Source organism: Schistocerca serialis, chromosome 4 (genome assembly GCF_023864345.2).
Source record: "Schistocerca serialis cubense isolate TAMUIC-IGC-003099 chromosome 4, iqSchSeri2.2, whole genome shotgun sequence".
Taxonomy (NCBI): Eukaryota; Metazoa; Arthropoda; class Insecta; order Orthoptera; family Acrididae; genus Schistocerca; species Schistocerca serialis.
The window spans coordinates 232900419-232913637 of record NC_064641.1 but is presented as its reverse complement, the minus strand read 5'-3'; the positions used below and the strand labels follow the sequence as shown (position 1 = coordinate 232913637).

General features: G+C 43.1%; 1 pseudogene; it reads left to right on the top strand.

Annotated features, from left to right (window-relative positions):
* The first annotated feature begins 2189 nt into the window (after positions 1-2189).
* Positions 2190-2307, top strand: LOC126476021 (5S ribosomal RNA; annotated as a pseudogene).
* Positions 2308-13219: the final 10912 nt, after the last annotated feature.

Here is a 13219-nt window from a genome sequence, read left to right as displayed (position 1 = left end):
CGTGACTTAGTACTTCCCAGTAAGGCCGCAGTGCGTTCACGACAAGCATGGCTGGAACTTCAAACGGCAGCTCGAAGATTCGTATGTTTTGAACGCCGAGTCCTGCATGATCTGCAGTCACTACACCCACATGGCCGTCCGAGGGGTGGAAACGATATCCATCGGTGGAACGGCGAAGAAGTCGTTCGTACGCTGCTTCATCGACAAGTTTGAGGTAAACTGTGCTGGAGACGATCGAAAGATGTATACCGATAATTTCCTGTGGATCCACGTGCATTACTTCACGCAGGGAGCGCTCTACTTCATATGCCTTAGGTCGTGCGTACTTTAATCGTGGCCTTTCTATAAGAAAGAGGTGATCTGTTTACGAGTAAGCAACGGCCCCGCGCACGCTTCACAACACGGCTGAGAGCCGGCTGTCCGACTGAGCCACCGAGGACACAGAGGATAGAGCGACCGCAGGGACTGATCTCTGGGACGCTCCCATACTTTTCAACTTTCTGTCCACACACTAAATTTGTAGTGCCCTTGCCCACTACATTCATTACTCGCGGCATTCAGTCTAACGATTTCCGTAAGAGTTTGAGCAATGTGAGAGCTTCCACACTGAATAACATCATTGGCCGGTAAGCCTTATCTATAAGAAAATAGTATCTGTTCTTTCGAACATGTCTTCATATAGATAAGAGCTACCGGCCAATGATCTTCTTCAGTGTTGCTCAAACTCTTATGGGTATCAGTAGACTGGCTGCCGCGAGTAATGAGTGTAGTGGGCAAGGGCACTTCAAATGTAGTGTGTGGACAGTAAACTGGAAACAAGGATCTCAAGGGGAGTATGGCAGAGATCAATCCCTGCAGTCACTCTATCCTCTGTGTCCTCGGTGGATCAGGCAGCCGGTCAGAGGGTTAGTTGCCCTCTGTAATAAAAAACTGAGTGAATGGATCAACGATGGACTTTGGCAAACTCATGGTACATCCGCCCCAAACAAATACAGCGGCCAATGACGAACAAAATGAGATTAAAAAAAAAAGTCGTAAGATCGTGTGCCATGTAATCAGGTGATCCCGGGTTCGAGTCCCGGTCGGGGCACACATTTTCAACTGTCCGAGTTGATATTTATCAACGCCTGTAAACAGCTAAAGGTCTAGATTACTTTATAATAACTATTATGTAGTCTACAAAACAGTGCATTTAGTTTTTTATGCTTAAGTTCTTTTTATTCTTTGCAAGTCATCAAAATGGAGTGTCAAATCGACATAAAACAGCATTTTCTACACTGCCCACGTTTTGTGTTTAATCGAAGTCCCAAAGGCTCAGAATCTGCTAGAGAAATTTGTGAATACTACGAAGAAGCGGTGCCTCTTAGGACGGCTCAGAATTGGTTTGACTGATGCAAAGAAGACAGTTTCCATCTCAAAGACATACTTGATCGACCACGAATAGTTTGATCGGTACCAACCAGTGAATGAGGAACTTTACGTTCAACAAACGCAGCGACTCAGCAACGCTATCCACCAAAAACATCCTGATGGGCAATACGAAAACGCCCTCACATCATCAAGGAGGCCATTCGTTACCTTGACTGGAAAGTGCTGCCGCATTCTCCGTATTCTCCCGACTTTGTACCTTCGGATTCCAATCTGGTCGAAACCCTCTCTAATTCATTTCGTAGTGTTTCGCTCAGTAATGATGTGTACCTGAATGCTAGGCTGCACGATTTCTTCGGGTGGAAATCAGTTGATTCCCATTGTCCTATTGTCGACGCATTGAACAGCTTGTTGAAAGTTGGGAAGAAGGTTGTTGTCCATTCCTGCTTGCCTTTGTGAAAACCTAAATGTAAAAAAAATAGCGTCCCAGTTGCGTTTCATCGGATTCAGGTAAATCGAATTTGATGGCAACACATCAGCATGAGTTGCCTATCATGCTCCTCAAACCATTGCAGCACTGGTCTTGTGGCATGGACGGTAATCATGTTGGAAAATCCCATCGCTCTTGGGGAAGACGTCAAGCATAAGGGGCTACAGGTAGTCCCTAATAATGTTCATGTAGTCTACATCTGCCACGGTGCCTTCATTACTACCACAAGTCCCATAGAAGCCCAGGTGAGTGTCTCCCATAACATAATACTACTTCCACCTGCGTGCGTCCGTGGCGCCCTGCATATTTCGAGCAGCCGCTCTCCTGGATGGGCAACGGCCTTGCCGCAGTGGATACACCGGTTCCCATGAGATCACCGAAGTTAAGCGCTGTCGGGCGTGGTCGGCACTTGGGTGGGTGACCATCCAGGCCGCCAAGCGCTGTTGCCATTTTTCGGGGAGCACTCAGCCTCGTGATGTCAATTGAGGAGCTACTCGACATAATAGTAGCGGCTTCGGTCAAGAATACCATCATAACGACTGGGAGAGCGGTGTGCTAACCCCACGCCCCTCCTATCCGCATCCTCCACTGAGGATGGCACGGCGGTCGGATGGTCCCGGTAGGCCACTAGTGGCATGAAGACGGAATGCGCTCACATGGATGACGGCGTATCTGGCCACCACCATCGACCTGGTTTTAACAATAAACGGGATTCACCTGATCAGACACACGATTCCATTGATCCGTGGTCCAACCTCGATGATCCCGTGCCCACTGTAATCATAAGTGACGATGTAGTTGGGTCAACACGGGAACACGTAGGGGTCTTCTGCTAAGAAACACCATGCTCAGCGCTGTGCGCTGAACGTGTGTCTGTGCCAGTACCACACTCTGTCGTCAGATTTGCCACACCTTGCCGCCTGTCCTGCTTTAGAGAGCGAGCAAACCGCCAATATATGCACGTACATGTAATACTGAAAGCTGGAGAACCGGCAGTAGCTAAAAGCGGTTGAGATGTCAATTTTCCTCCATAATTGGATATCCTAAATACTACAGCCAGTTAACTGCTGCCAGTCTTGGGTCTACGATTTCTTTCCAGATACCCACGAATTTTCTTTTTGGGAAGTCGTGCAAAATGTGTACCAGTGTTTGTTCCAACGTTCCGCAGTCGATACTGGTCATCATTCCCCAATTCAATAGGGTTGCTGCGGTCACGCAGTAGCCAATTCTGATACGGTTGAGGGAACTCAATATTTGTTTTGCTTGGTTCGCTTTGGGGGACTTGGTGATCGGATCTGTTTCTCCCCAATTTTTATTGCCATGGAAGGATCCGCACTAATTTCTCGATTCTTTTTGTTAGATTATATATTTCTGGGGCGAGTGGGCAGTTGTTTACCCGGATTGGTTCTTTCGATTTGAGTCGAGTTCGTGGTAAGTTGTTGAATGTTTCATGAATTGTTGTCTGTGGGTCTTTTGAGCTCCATCAGTTCATGTGTCGTCGGCGATTTGGAGTGGCAACATTGGCGAATACTGACAACCACGATATTGGTGTGGATTTAAGAGTTCCTGTCAGGATCCTCATCGTGTCATTTAGTCGGGTATCTATTTTCTTGACATGGCTACTTCTACTCCAAACTAGAGAACAGTATTCGGCGACAGGATACACAAGTACTTGTGCTGTAGTTCTTAAGGAATTTGCATTAGATCCCCGCCTATCACCAGCCTGTTTCCTTACTATATTATTTCTTATTTTAGCTTCTGTCCTGTTAATTCCCGGTGTTTTCCTAATGCCAGGCTCTGTCAAGAGTAACACCTTAATATTTGGGGTGTCGACTGTGTCGTAACTTTTTGTTGCGAAAGATTACTTTCAATCCTTGTTTGCCATTCTCCTGTTTACGTGGAATTACATGACTTCTGTTATATTAGGGTTCGGAAAGAGTCTCAACTTCTTGCAATACTGGTTGAGCTTCCCTTGACTGCTAGTAAGTGTTTGTTCGCCTTCATCGAATGTGTTTCTTTGAGCTGCTACAGCTAGGTCGTCGGGTCAGCTAAACTTTATAGGATCAGTAGTGACTATGTAGCTAGTGTACAAGCTGAATAAAAATGGGACCAGAGCCTAGGCCTATGGGCGACCACTCTTTATGGTATAGGATTTACTTGTCTTTCGATGACCATTCTTAATGGTAAGGGATTTAATTGTGTTTCTCCAGTGTTAACTTTAAAAGAGAGGTTACCCAGCAGCACGGTGACGTATGTTGCTGTGAGATCAGTGAAGGAAACTGAGGTTTTGTATTTCGTTTAGAAGCCCGCTTCTATGAAAGATGTTACGACGAGAATTTGTTCGAAGTAGCCTAGATTCGCACTGAATCCTCCAATAATCACTTCGCTTCCCGAATATGTAAGGTGACGTATGACTGGAGCATAGATGCAGGAGTTAAGCTTAGAAAATTCGGCCACTTGTATGAAACAATTAACAAAAATCTTAAAGATGAAACTAGGAAATATGCTCACATCAAACACTACAAAACTGTTGCAGATTCCACACAACCCAATGTACGCGAGACATGAGTGACTAACGAAAAGCAAGAAAGCCGTAATCAGGCACAAGCAAGAAAGTTCATAGAAAGAATTAAATGTTGCACAGTAGAAGACAGACTAAAGAATTAAGGTATTAGAGAATAACCAAAACAGTTTCTTCTAAATGATACAATGCTAGATCACAGTAGGAAATGGAACGAACACCTAGAAAGAATGGAGAGTGCGAGACACCACTTACAGGCTAAGAAAGTGTCAAGGAAGAAGAGACGGATGAAGACCCCGGCAAGGATGGGTACCGTAACAGGGCCGAAAGGCTCGGTTTTTGACCGAGGAAACTGCTTCTTAATGTCAAGACGTGTTGTTTTCTATTTTTTCTTTCCTGCTCTATGTTTTTGTTCAGTTACAAAGGAGAATCTGTTCCAAATACGAGGGTGAGTCAAATGAAAACCTTATTTGTAATAGCAAATCGAAGATTCGCTTCGTTATCCTGTAAGTTGGTAAGCGTGCTACAAACAGCGTGCAGGATGGTCTGTAGGTGACAGCATAGTGCAGATGCACACATACCGTCGCATTATCAGTATAAAGATGGCTGCCCCACTTGCGACTTGCACCAGGGAAGAACAGCGTTCTGTTATTCGGTTTTTGCGTAGTGATGGTGTGAAACATATTGAAGTTCATCGACGAATGAAGGTTCAGTACTGTGATTAATGTTTGTCACAGCAGCAAGTCTACGAATGGAGTAGGAAGTTCGCAAATGGTGTGACTTCAGTGGAAGATGCTCCTCGCCCAGGTCAGGCACAACGAGTTGTGACTTCACAGAACATTGCAGCAGTTGAAGCAGTAGTGAAGGAAAACCGCCGAGTGACACTGAATGACATTGCAGCATGTTTACAGATTAGTCATGGGTCAGCACACCACATTGTGCATGATGCGCTCCAGTTTTACAAAGTGTCTGCAAGATGGGTGCCACGGGTGCTGGCTCATGAAATGAGAGAACGACGTGTTGATGCTTGTGAAGAACTTCTTCGGCGCTTTGAACGAGAAGGTGATGGCTTCCTTGCAAGAATCGTTACTGGGGACGAAACCTGGGTTCACTTCCACCAATTGGAAACGAAGAGAGCGAGCAAGCAATGGCGCCATTCCTCATAACCAAAACCAAAGAAGTTTCGAACAGAACCGTCTGCAGGGAAGGTTATGCTGACTCTCCTTTGGGACGAAAAAGGCGTCATTTTGGAGCATTACGTGTCTAGAGGGACTACTGTCACCAGTGGATCATACACAGATCTCCTAAAAAAATCATCTGTGGCCTGAAATCAAATCAAAGTGACGTGTATTGCTGTCAGCAGGTGTCCTTTTGCAACATGACAATGCAAGGCCCCACACTGCCCGTACAACAGTTGCAACAATCACAGACCTGCATTTTGAGTGTCTTCCTCATCCACGATACTCACCAGACCTTGCGCCAAAATTGGACCACTGAAAGACGCAACGGGAGGAAAGAAGTTCCGTTCTGATGAAGAGGTACGCCCCGCGATACATGAGTGGTTGCGCGGACTACCAAAAGAATTTTTTTCTAAAGGAATTTATGCACTTTGTAAGCGCTGAAGGACTTGAATTGATCGTTGGGGGGATTATGTTGAAAAGTGATACAGCTTTGCACCACTTCTGCACAATAAATAATATTCAAAAAATATTTAAGGTTTTCATTTGACTCACCCTCGTATGAGAATAAAGATTCTGTTTTCCAAAATCATCATAGAATGGAAAACTACACTGCATCTCAAATCTGCAGGTGGCAGAAGAGAGAGAAATAAGAACATGTTTTAGCTGTGGCCTCTGATATGCACGAAATTTATACGAAAAATATAACTGCAGTGACAACGCGAGCAGGAGCAATTTGGGAAAATAATTGGAAGACTGTCGAAGATAGTCTCAGGAATACTTCGGTCTGTAAACATTACTACACATGAGGTATTTTGCAAGGTGTCATTCATATATCCCGGGGCCCCAAAAAAGGCAGGAACTTTCCCCTACGTCCATTATCTCATTCTGTTATATAAATATGTGTTGCGGTAGGAATCATATGACATCACACAGTATTTATTCATCTCACTGAAGTATTTTTACATGGAAAGGATTATCTGCATAATGGTATGAGCTGGAATGTATATATTTATTATTTTATGTACGACGTTCAAACTCTCCCCCACCATTAACTATACACCAAGAACTAACACAAAATATTCTCATTTTCTATGAGTATCTCTGATTCAGTTTTGAACATTTGAAACATTATCCTGAGGCTACTTATAATTACAAGGGCAAATAAAAGCAGTGAATGATGAAAATACGAATAACAATGACAATGATAATAGAAGGCAAAAAGAAGCCGTATTTAATATCATCATAAGCACAAAGTGTAATGACAGGGGAAGATTGAAATGACCGTAACTATTCAGAAAGAGCTGACTATTTATTAATGAGACAATCAATTTCGGTCAGCTGTTACTATATTCAGACCTGAGTGAATCCAGTACATTACATAATTCGTGTCATTGTATGTATAGATGCTACAGTCACATTAATGAGCCATACAAGCTGCGTCATGATATGGCTGATTAATGTGACTGTACCATCTATACATACAATGGCACAAATAACGTCATGTACTGGATTCACTCATTATCTGAAGATGGTGATAGATGACCGGTATTCATTTCCTGGTTAATATCATTTCTGTGATAGATGACGATTTACAACAAAATAAGCATTTCCTGGCTCGCTGTGAAACATTATTACATACTTGTTGCAACTCATGAAAAGAGCTGACTGTTTTAATAGAAGACTGTAGACAAGGGGGAGGGAAAGATGAAGGGGGAGGGGAAGAGGAAGTTGAGACTAGTGATCTAAAGGCAAGTGTATGAGTTCCTTGAGATTTCGCAGAAGACCCTTCTGGGTTCTTGTTACAGAAAAGGAGTTTGAGAAGATGGGTCTATTATACGACTGAACAGAGAAGATTTTAATTTGTTGGGAGCCACTACTACTTCTATGATATTTAGGTAGATGTGTGAGAGGTGAGTGTGAACGAGAGGGAGTGCAATGACTGAGCAGGCGGTTCTGCAGCAAGAGGGTACGGTAATCATTAATTCTGTATTCACGTAGCCATGATAATTGTTTCTTACCCAAGAGTGATATGATCGAAAAAACAATAAGCATTAATGTATCGCGCACACGCGTTCATCGACAGTTCCATCCGGTGTGAGGTCCTTCAGGTAAGTCCTTGAGTAATACATTACTAGCCATTAAAATTACTACACCAAGAAGAAATGCAGATGATAAACGGGTATTCATTGGACAAGTATATTACGCTAGAACTGACATGTGATTACATTATCACGCAATTCGGGTGCATAGATCCAGAGAAATCAGTACCTCTTGCCGTAATAACGGCCTTGATACGCCTGGGCATTGAGTCAAACAGACCTTGGATGGCGTGTACAGGTACAGCTGCCCATGCAGTTTCAACACGATACCACAGTTCATCAAGAGTAGTTGAAATGGATCAAATGGCTCTGAGCACTATGGGACTTATCATCTGAGGTCATCAGTCCCTTAGAACGTAGAACTAGTTAAACCTAACTAACCTAAGGACATCACACACATCCATGCCCAAGGCAGGATTCGAACCTGCGACGGTAGCAGCAGCACGGTTCCGGACTGAAGCGCCTCGAACCGCGTGATCAAGAGTAGTGACTGGCGTATTGCGACGAGCCAGTTGCTCGGCCACCATTGGCCAGACGGTTTCAATTGGTGAGAAATCTGGAGAATGTGCTGGCCAGGGCAGAAGTCGAACATTTTCTGTATCCAGAAAGGCCCATTCAGGACCTGCAACATGCGGTCGTGCATTATCCTATTGAAATGTAGGGTTTGGCACGGATCGAATGAAGGGTAGAGCCACGGGTCGTAACACATCTGAAATCTAACGTCCACAGCTCAAAGTGATGTCAATGTGAACAAGAGGTGACCGAGAGATGTAACCAATGGCACTCCATACCATCACGCCGTGTGATACGCCACTATGGCGATGACGGATACACACTTCCAATGTGCGTTCACGCCAAATACGGATGCGACCATCATGATGCTGTAAACAGAACCTGGATTCATCCGAAAAAATGACGTTTTCTACTTCGTGCACCCAGGTTCGTCGCTGAGTACACCAACACAGGCGCTCCTGTCTGCGATGCAGCGTCAAGAGTAACCGCAGCCATGGTCTCCGAGCTGATAGTCCATGCTGCTGCAAACGTTGTCGAACTATTCGTGCAGATGGTTGTTGTCTTGCTAACGTCCCCATCTGTTGACTCAGGGATAGGGACATGGCTGCACGATCCGTTACAGCCATGCGAATATGATGCCTGTCATCTCGACTGCTACTGATATGAGGCCGTCGGGATCCAGCACGGCGTTCCGTATTACCCTCCTGAACCCAACGATTCCATATTCTGCTAACAGTCATAGGATCTCGACCAACGCGAGCAGCAATGTCGCGATACGATAAACTGCAATCGCGATAGGCTACAATCCGACCTTTATCAAAGTCGGAAACGTGATGGTACGCATTTCTCCTCCTTACACGAGGCATCAACGCCGGTCAACTGTTGATTGTGTATGAGAAATCGGTTGGAACTTTCCTCATGTCATCACGTTGTCGGTGTCGCCACCGGCGCCAACCTTGTGTGAATGCTATGATAAGCTAATCATTTGCATATCACAGCATCTTCTTCCTGTCGGTTAAATTTCGCGTATGTACCACGTCATCTTCGTGGTGTAGCAATTTTAATGGCTAGTAGTGTATTACAGTCGGCCTGCGTGGCCGAGCGGTTCTAGTCCCTTCGGTCTGGAACTGCGCGACCGCTACGGTCGCAGGTTCGAATCCTGCCTCGGGTATGGATGTGTGTGATGTCCTTAGGTTAGTTAGGTTTAAGTAGTTCTACGTTTTAGGGGACTCATGACCTCGGATGTTAAGTCCTATAGTGCTCAGGGCCATTTGAACCATTTGAATAATATAACTTGCAAACACGTTCGTGTGATTAAGCTCATGGTAAGCATAGAGCATGTAAGCAGAGGCCTGAGTAAAAGTTCACCTGCTCGCGAGTACTGCAGGCCAGCAACGCAACAACGCAACCAAAATGTGTGCTGACGCTGGCGAAGACTTCAGCAACGGATCTCGACAGTGCAATCGGCTGGCATCTGAAAGCAGACGCGCCTGTTATGGCATTAAGTCTCTGCGCCCGACCTCGGCACTCCAGCCGACACCACCTAGACTATAGGCCTGCGCTCACACTTGTGACGTCACATACTGATGGCCTGGTCTGTATCGGAACGCTCCTGTTAAGCACTCTGCAGCTATACGAACTTTACGAGTTTTAGAACTGAGACCGCATAAGGATTCTCCTGCTTTCCTCTTCTACATGGCCTTGTAATGAAAGTATGGAAATTTATGTCATTGCGTAAAGTAACTGAACAAAACTCCCTATGTTATTTCAAGATGTAGAATTATTTTGACGATTTGCCTTAAATACGCGTTTCTAGGCTTGAATACAAACTGTAATTTTAAATTCTGTCTTTTACCTCAGGAGCTACGTTTGTTGCAGTAAAAAATCGGTAATATGCAACAACAAGCAGACGTTTTCGGTTTTAAATAAAGCAGCTGGAGTTCCTTCAGAATTTAAGAATTTGTTTCCCCGGTTATTTTCGTAAATTTTCCTATCCACTTCACAATTTGCTGACTCACACGAAACTCAAATCATTCGATGAAATGCAGCACCTCCTGACATAATGTTTAATAAATCAAAAAACCCGAAAAAATATTTTATTTCCTTGTTTCTCCAGAACTTTAGAACCTTAAACATGAAAAGATTGTTTCTCGTATATCCTTGACTGAAATTCGTGTCACAGAGTGCTGTTAATTTAATCACAATGCACTTACCTCGAAATTTTGCTTTCTATACTGCTTAATCTGTAGAACACTGAATTCATTAAAGCAATTTTCTAAGGTGGTTTACTCAAATTGAAATTATTTCCGAATAGCAGCATATGTAAAACTGAACAAAATCATTCTGTAGCTGTTCCAAATAAAAATACTGGAAACTCAATAATCTGGTAGGAATGACAAGGAATAATAAACATTTTCGAGCCACACTAATTAATATAACTATTCTATGTGACAATAGTTGCAAATATGAGACACTTCACAGCCAGCTTCGTATTAACCTCGCAGAAATGGTCCAGAATTAAGAAACAAATTATACCGGTACCTGATACGTAACTGCTTTTAAAAACAATGTTGTGCAATGGAAACAAATAACACGCTATAGATTTTTTGTCATTTACTTATCCTTGAATGATGCGTAGACTGAAATTCATGTCTGTGAATAGTTTGGCAGCTGAGCTATCACATCTCGAAGTCACCTTTCGTCAGAATGGTTATAGTGAGAGGCAGGTCAAACGTGTGTTGCGCTATCGGCCTTCTGTCAACGGGTGAGTGACGATAGCAACGAAGTGGCACCTAAGTCTACGGCCTTTTTGCCTTACACAGGAAGCATTTCCAACAGAATTGGCCGTATTTTGCGTAAATATGACGTGAAATGTGTTTTTCGACCACCTTGTAAGATTAAGGCCCTGTTGGCGTCCGTAGAAGACAATATTGGTTTGCGTAAGTCTGGTGTCTATCGCATTCCTTGCAGTTGTGGCATGTCACATATTTGTCAATCAGGACTGTGGAAGACCGGTGTATTGAACATAAGCGTCACACACGCTTACAACAGCCGAGCAAATCCGCTACTGCAGAACATTGCCTTGACACCGGTCATCCTATGGAATACAACAATACAGAGATTCTGGCTTGCACGTCCAGCTATTGGGATAGTGGTATTAAGGAAGCTGTTGAAATCAAACTATCAAGCAACCTTATAAACAGAGATGGTGGATTTTGTTTAAATGGTGCTTGGAATCCGGCTCTGTCTCTCATCAAAAAACAGAGGGACAGAACTAGTGCTATCTCACCTGCTGATTAATAGTCACTATCGATATTTCTGATGTTGGTTATCTTTGGTTGTGTGTGGACTCTGCGGTTACTTGTTCTATGTGTGGTACCTTCCTTATTTCTCCTCTGTGAATCGAGGTATTAAATTCCCTTGCACATTGCTTCCTCCTTACAGTTGTGCCTTGAGAATGGCAGGGTGTGCTGCTGTCGCAATATCGGCAGTGGTCGGTGACGTCAACCGGCAGCAAACCCGTAAGTTATTTGAAATGTTTTACTTAAGCTGCGCATTTAATATAAAGATAAGTTGTATTCATACCAGTAAAAGTTCAGTTCAAATTAGGTTCTGGTTAGTCAAAGGTTAGCATCCGAGTTTAAGTTAGATAGCAATTTGAGGGTACGTAGTTTTGGTAGTACATAGGCTTTTTATAGATTGGGAGTTAAAGTTGGGTTAAGTTTCATACAGAAACACGTAGTCAGGAACTTACATACGTCGACCTTTTCTGCTAGTATAGTTCGTTGATTCGATTTGTAATACATAGCCATATAGTGTTGGATTCATCCAAAGCAAAAAAGAAAAAAAACGCTGTGTTAATTTTACCAGTCTTGTGCTTCTTTTTCAGGCAGTTCATTCAAAATTTTGTTTTGAATTTGCGAAATTTTGGGTCTTGTCACGATTATCGATTACTTTATTACGTATACCATTACCATAATAGTGCAGTATCTGTGCGTATTTCATTTATTATTGAGTATTTGAGTGCACGACAGTACAGTTTTTTTTGTTTGTTTGATCACTGCAGCAGTTTTGTTTTTCCAAGAAATAGTATTTCGTCATGTTTGGCACAACAGAAAAAAAACGAAAGCCCGTCGTAGCACAAGACAACAGAGGGTTTTACGAAATAGATGGTCGGTACACGAAGATATAACTCACCTTGAGCAATTTGTAACTACCAATATTTTACATGAGGCTACAGGGAATTGCGTGGTTCCACAATTATTAACCATAAGTGTAGAATTCCGCGGCCAGTGTGACAGTTAGTAAAATTTTTCTTAGTTTGTGACAGCATTGTCAATACGAAAAACTAGCGACGTTCCGGTCACTGTTAATAGTGACCTTCTTCAGGTTTTTTTTTTTAATGAACCAAGAAAAGAAATTAAAACGCCCTGAAGAAAGTCACTTCTAACAGTGACCTAAACGTCGGTAGTTTTACATATTGACAATGCTGTCACAAACCAAGAGTTTTTTTTGACAGTTATTAACCAATTTAGCGAGCAATAATGGAAAGGGCGAACGATGGGTAATGAGGGCGCCAATTCTGAAGTCGAGTCGGTCGGTGATAAGTCATCACAGTCTACAGAAAGCTTACAAAAGTTGCCACAATGTTGCTGAATTTTACAACTAGTAAGAGACACATCATAATAAGGTTTTTCGTCAATGTCATTTGAAGGAACACAGCCGACATCACCTACAGTGAACAGTTATATAGAACCAAAATGCGCGAATCCGACAAATTCTCTAGAATCAATTCGTCAGATCCTTAAAGAAGCATAAGATGAATTCAGCAAGAAAATTGACAAATCACAGAAAGAATATAAGAAATCACAGAAAGAAAATGGTGAGTCACTTAGGCAAGACATAAAAAAACAAAGAATGGAAATACAAGATCACTGGAAGAAATGAAATTTAAAATACAAAATTTAGGAAAGAAATTAAACATGACCTGCAACCAACAATAAGCAGTTTTACAACAGAACACGAAAACAAACAAAAACGAGGGTAA